This window comes from Cervus elaphus, chromosome 22 (assembly GCF_910594005.1).
Source record: "Cervus elaphus chromosome 22, mCerEla1.1, whole genome shotgun sequence".
Classification (NCBI taxonomy): domain Eukaryota; kingdom Metazoa; phylum Chordata; class Mammalia; order Artiodactyla; family Cervidae; genus Cervus; species Cervus elaphus.
The window spans coordinates 9965672-9972233 of NC_057836.1; positions in this window are offsets into that span (position 1 = coordinate 9965672).

Genomic DNA, 6562 nt, shown 5'->3' on the forward strand with positions numbered 1-6562 from the left:
GCTCTTGTTTGGCGGCCAAAGATCACTGGAGGAAGGGGATTGAAAACTGAATGGCAGAAGGTCTGGAGGAGGAAGGCGGGGAGGAGACCAGGGAGACACCCGGAGAAAATGGTCTGGGACAAAAGGAAGAACTTGGCTTCCTCTGAACTTGGTTCAGTCGCTTCCCGCCCTAAAACACAAGCTGCTGGCGCCACGGGGCTGCTCCGAGGCAGCCTCTCTCCTTCTCCCCTTTCCCACCTACCTTCTGATGCCCCCCACACCCCCTACACCCCCCTCTGCCGAAAGCCAGCGCCTCTCTTGGGGGAGTGGATCGGGCAGACCCCTGCCATCAGCTCCAGTAGGAGTCACTCCAGCGTGACTTTAGCCAAGGAGAGAGCCTTCCCCTCCTGTATTCTCTCTCATTCCCTTGCCTCCACCTCCCCCATCCTTGCTCTATTTCAGAAACGGAGATGGGAATAGTTACAGCTAAGAAGGCTGAGGCCCCCACGTCACATCCTCATTCCCAAAGCCTGCAACACAGGCGCCCACAGGAACCCGTCTAATCATTCAGAGGAGTAAACACATTCCAAGCTCCAGCCTCCAGCTGCCCAATCACTAGACATCTCCTCTCTCGCTCAAGCCACACTTGTCTGGGGCCAGCTTTCCGGGGCGGTGTGGCTGGGTGACGGAGAAGGGGTCTGATGAGCCGGGGGAAGTGTTGCCATGGTGACGGAGAGGCACCTTCCCCTCCTCCTCTTCCTCTGGCCTGCTCCCCCCATTCTTCCCTCCACCCTAGCCCTGAGACGCCAACAGCATCTTCCTGTCTGTCCTCCCAACTGTTCCATGTGAGGCTGGGTCCTGTTGCCTTTTGAGGGGCAGGAAGCTGCAGGGCTGGAAGCTGGCTTCGCAGAGGCTGCACTGCCTATGCAGGGGACGCTGATGGGATGGAAGAGCCATCCAGCCAGCAGCTGGAGTGAAGGGAGCAGAGAGCCCAGCCCTGGGGTACTGCCCCTTTAAGAAGGCCCCACTGGGGACTCCCACAACATATCTCTGCAGATGATGACTTGGGCTCCTGCAGGCCCCTGAGAGAATGGCATCTCCTGTAATTATACCTCCCAAGGCCTTTCATCCCTGCATCTTCAAAGCACCTATGATTAAGGTGCCGCCCCTCTGAAGTCATCCCCTCCAGGTTTACTGAGTCACAGCAGATCTGAACCTGGGCCATCAGGCCTATTCTGATCCCTTCCCTCTTATTATTAAAGGCTTTCCCAGGAAACCCTGGACCCAGCTTCCCCAGCTCCTGCACGTCCCTGACCTGTGGCAGAACCTCCCTTTCCCAGTCGCAGTGCTCGGGATAGTTGGCAGCAACCTGGGATTTTGTAGAGAACCTGAAACAAGTTCCTAGTGATTCCAAGGAAACTGGCAGTAAATCCTTCTCTTTGTTTTCATTTGCTTGTTGGTTTTGGCTAGGTAAGCTTGAAGTGGGACTCATCTCACCTTTGTTGGAGGCCCAGGTGTGTAAGTCTGTGTGTGTGCGTGTGACAGACAGGCAGAAAGAGGAAGCTCCTCTGTGTCTCCAACTCAGGCTCTTTTCACAGCAACGCATAAATCCATCACCAGCCACATCTCTGATTCACACACACACACGCACGCATGCACGCACACACACACAACTTGGATGGCAGGAATGGCCTTGTTCTGCTTGCTGATGGTCACCATCCCAACAGGAAAGTCTTTGTGAAGTCAGAAGCATTTTGTCTTGCCGGCTGATTTTTCCTAGTTCCCTGTGGGACTGGTGTGGGTCCCATGTTCAATTAATAAACCCAGGACCAGTAGGGCTCCCTATGTGCTGGGCGGCTCAGGTGTGACCTTGGCCAGGTAATGATGCGTCTCTGTGCCTCAGTTTCCTCATCAGCCAAATGGCAGTCACCACCGCTGCTTGTTGAGATAATGAAGAGCTTAGTACATTGCCTGCCACATAGCAACTGCTCAGAGCGTAGTAGTCGTGATGAATATGATGGCCCTGTGTGTCGGGTTCTGAGCAAAGATGACTAAGACCCAGTCCTTATTTGCCCTCTGTTCAGGGGAGGGCCCATTCTTCTGCATTCCAGAAAATGACTATGCATTTTATTTATTTTTAGTCATTTATATTTTTAGCTACACTGCACAGCTTGAAGGATCTTAGTTCCCCAGCCAGGGATTGAACCCACACCCTCTGCAGTGAAAGCCCCAGAGTCCCTAACCACTGGGCTGCCAGGGCATTCCCTGGTTTTTTATGTATTTTTTTAAAAAGCATTTATTTTTGGCTGTGCTGGGTCCTTGTTGCTGTGTGTGGGCTTCTCACTGTGGTGGCTTCTCTTGTTGGGGAGCTTGGGCTCTAGAGCACGCTGGCTTCAGTAGCTGCCATGTGCAGGCTCAGTAATTGCGGCTCAGGGGCTGTAGAGGACAGCTTCAGTAACTATGCATTTTAAACCACACACAAATAGATGTACACACATATATTTGCATAAATGATATATTTAATACTGTTCTGCACAGTATTTTCCTTTCTCTACTTAATGACATATCCAGGGGAACTGACATTTTATCAGGGACCTGAGGGAGGGGCAGAAATTAACTAGGGAATGAAAAGGGTGTGAGAAGAAGTGTGGTCCAGGTGATGGGAACAATAACAAGGCCCTGACACCGGACACAAGGTGGTTGCTATGGACAGAATCACTGATGCCAGAGTTTGAAGCAGGGTCATCAAAACTGACCCAGTTGGGCTTGTTTATGCTTTCAGTTGCAAACAGGAATTTCAGGAAAGGCCTTCTTGCTAGTTATATTTATAGATATTAAAAATAGCACTTTCGGTCTTCCTTTGTGGCTCAGCTGGTAAAGAATCTGCCTGCAATGCGGGAGACCTGGGTTCGAATCCTGGGTTGGGAAGATCCCCTGGAGAAGGGAAAGGCTATCCACTCCAGTCTTCTGGCCTAGAGAATTCCATGGATTATATAGTCCGTGGGGTTTCAAAGAGTCAAATGTGACTAAAAAAAAACCCAAAAACACAACAATTTCTTGAGGACTTCCCTGGCAGTCCAGAGGTTAAGACTACTCATGGCCAATGCAGGGCCTAGGGTTCAATCCCTGGTCAGGGAACTAAGGTCTCACTTGTTGGCTTAAGTGAAAAGTGAAAGTGAAAGTCGCTCACTTGTATCTGACTCTTTTTGACTTCATGGACTATACAGTCCATGGAATTCTCCAGGCCAGAATACATGAATGGGGAGCCTTTTCCTTCTCCAGGGGATCTTCCCAACCCAGGGATTGAACCCAGGTCTCCCGCATTGCAGGCAGATTCTTTACCAGCTGAGCCACAAGCTTGGCATGGCCTAAAAATAGATAAGTAAATATATACAATACTTCCTGAGTCCCTACAGCATGTCAGGCCCCGTGCTAGTAACCTTTCTTGTGTTATTTCATCTTCACATCAGCCCTGAAATGACGGTATGGTTGTTGTTGCTCAATTGCCAAATCATGTCTGACTCTTTTGCAATCCCATGGACTGCAACACACCAGGCTTCCCTGTCCTTCATCCTCTCCCAGAGTTTGCTCAAACTCATGTCCATTGAATGATGATGCCATTCAACCATCTCATCCTCTGTTGCTCCCTTCTCCTCTTGCCCTCAATCTTTCTTAGCATCAGAGTATTTTCCAATGAGTCAGCTATTCACATCAGGTAGCCAAAGTGCTGGAGCTTCAGCTTCAACATCAGTGCTTCTAGTGAATATTCAGGGTTGATTTCCTTTAAGAATGACTGGCTTGATCTCCTTGCTTTTCAAGGGACTCTCAAGAGTCTTCTCCAGCATCACAGTTCAAAAGCATCAATTCTTTGGCACTCAGCCTTCTTTACGGTCCACCTCTCACATCTGTACATGACTACTGGAAGGACCACAGCCTTAACTATACGGACTTTTGTCAGCAAAGTGATGTCTTTGCTTCTTAACACACCATCTAGGTTTGTCATAGCTTTCCTGCCAAGAAGCAATCGTCTTCTAATTTCATGGTTGCAGTCACCATCTGCAGTGATTTTAGAGCCTAAAAAGAGTAAATCTGTCACTGCTTCCTCCTTTTCCCTTTCTATTTGCCATGAAGTGATGGGACCAGATGCCATGATCTTAGTTTTTTAATATTGAGTTTTAAGCCAGCTTTTACACTCTCTTCCTTCACCCTTAACAAGAGGCTCTTTAGTTCCTCCTAGCTTTCTGCCATTAGAATAGTATCATCTGCATATCTGAGGTTGTCGCTATCTCACCTGGCAATCTTGATTCCAGCTTGTAACTCATCCAGCCCGGCATTTCATATGATGTGCTCTGCATATAAGTTAAATAAACAGGGTGACAACAAACAGCCTTGTCGTACTTCTGTCTCAATTCTAAATCAGTCAGTTGTTCCAAACAGGGTTTGAACTGTTGCTTAACCAATGAAAGAGTCCAAAATGCAGTACTTGGGTGCAACCTTAAAAATGACAGAATGATCTCAATTCATTTCCAAGGCAAACCATTCAATATCACAGTAATCCAAGTCTATGCCCCAACCACTTATGTTGAAGAAGCTAAAGTTGATCAGTTCCATGAAGACCTAGAAGACCTCCTAGAACTAACACCAAAAAATGATGTCCTGTTCATTATAGGGGATTGGAACGCAAAAGTAGGAGTAACATGCAAGTTTGGCTTTGAAGTACAAAATGAAGCAGGGCAAAGGCTAACAGAATTCTGCCAAGAGAATGCACTGGTCATAGCAAACACCCTTTTTCAACAACACAAGAGATGACTTTACACTTGGACATCACCAAACGGCCATTGACCTAGGCCTGGCCAGTTGGAGCACTGCAGTTCCTGGCTCCAGTGACTGGCTCAGAGATGGGAAAGTGACCCAAGATGGGCCAATCAGAGGCAATTATGGAACAGAATTTTTGGAATTCTTGGGAAAGGTATTATGGTTTTTCCAGTAGTCATGTATGGACGTGAGAGTTGGACCATAAAGAAGGCTGAGTGCTGAAGAAGATGCTGTGGTGCTGGAAGAAGACCCTTGAGAGTCCCTTGGACAGCAAGGAGAACAAACCAGTCAATCCTAAAGGAAATCAACCCTGAATATTCATTGGAAGGATTGATGCTGAAGCTGAAACTTCAATACTTTGGCCACCTGATGGGAAGAGCCAACTCATTAGAAAATACTCTGATGCTGGGAAAGATTGAGGGCAGGAGGAGAAGGGGACAACAGAGGATGAGATGGTTGGATGGCATTACTGACTCAAGGGACATGAGTTTGAGCAAGCTCTGGAAGATAGTAAAGGACAGGGAAGCCTGGTGTGCTGCAGTCCATGGGGTCACAAAGAGTTGGAAATGACTGAGCAACTGAACAACAGCCACAAAAGGAAAGGTATTCTGTTTGTTGTAGAGGGAAAGACCACCTAGGAACAAGCCCCTCACACACACCCCCCAAGAGAATGAGAGAAATAGTGAGCTAATGAAGGTGTGTGAAGCCTCATATCCAGCTGTGCCTCACATGTTCTAATTAAGTGAGCACTTAAATTCTCTTTCTTTTTTTTAAAAAGTTAGTTTGAATTGGCTTTTAATCCGCTGCAACCAAATGGATCCAATTTGGGTAATAAGTTGGTTGGGCCTTCAGCAGCCCCATGCCATAGACTGTAGCATTCTTGTCAGCCGTGTGCAAAATTCTGTGTCAACACTTTGTATGATGGGGAAACTGAGCCTCAGAGAGGCAAGGCCACCTGCCTAAGACCATACAGCTAGGAAGTAAGTGGAGCTGGCCCTGTGCTCTGCCTGCCACACCACACTGCCTCTCCAGGGCCCCTGGCCAGAGCTCCCACAGCATCCTTGGGGGCAAGTGGGAGATGCAGAGACTGCAGGTAAGTCTATCTGAAGTGCTCTGGGCTCTAGGCCACTCATCAGTAGCACCGTTGAGGCCCTGGCTCTTTCCTCTGTACTCTCCTGCAGATGCTAGGAGTGGATTTGGGATCAGAGATAATCCAACCTGGTCCCCATTATCCATGAGAGGCCCTTAGTCTGGGGGTGGGGTGGGGCGGAGAGCCAGATGCATTCAGCTGAAATGATGCAAACAGAAGGGAACAACAAATCATTTCTTTAAACAACCTGTTTTCTTACTTTGAAAACATTGCACGCTTTTTGCAAACACATTTTGGAAAATGCAAACAAAAGTTAAACAAGTAAAAGAGAGAGAAGAAGGTGGGGAGAGAAGATAACTAATATTCATAATCCTGCTACTTAGGAGAACCCACTATTAACATTTTGTTATATTTCTTTCCAATCTTTCTTCTAAGACTTATTTTTTTTTTTTTTTTTTTTACTACAGAGTTCAGATCAGGCTGCCATGCAAATTTATTACTTTTTATTACAAATTTATTACCTTTTCCGATGAGTAGCCTTCCTAATCATTGTCCCCTTGTTATTTGTAATGCGTAGAGGCTGTTCTGATATCTACACGATATATATCATTGTGTGTGTGTCTGCGTGCTAAGTTGCTTCAGCTGTCTCTGACTGACTCCTTGCAAACCCATGGACTG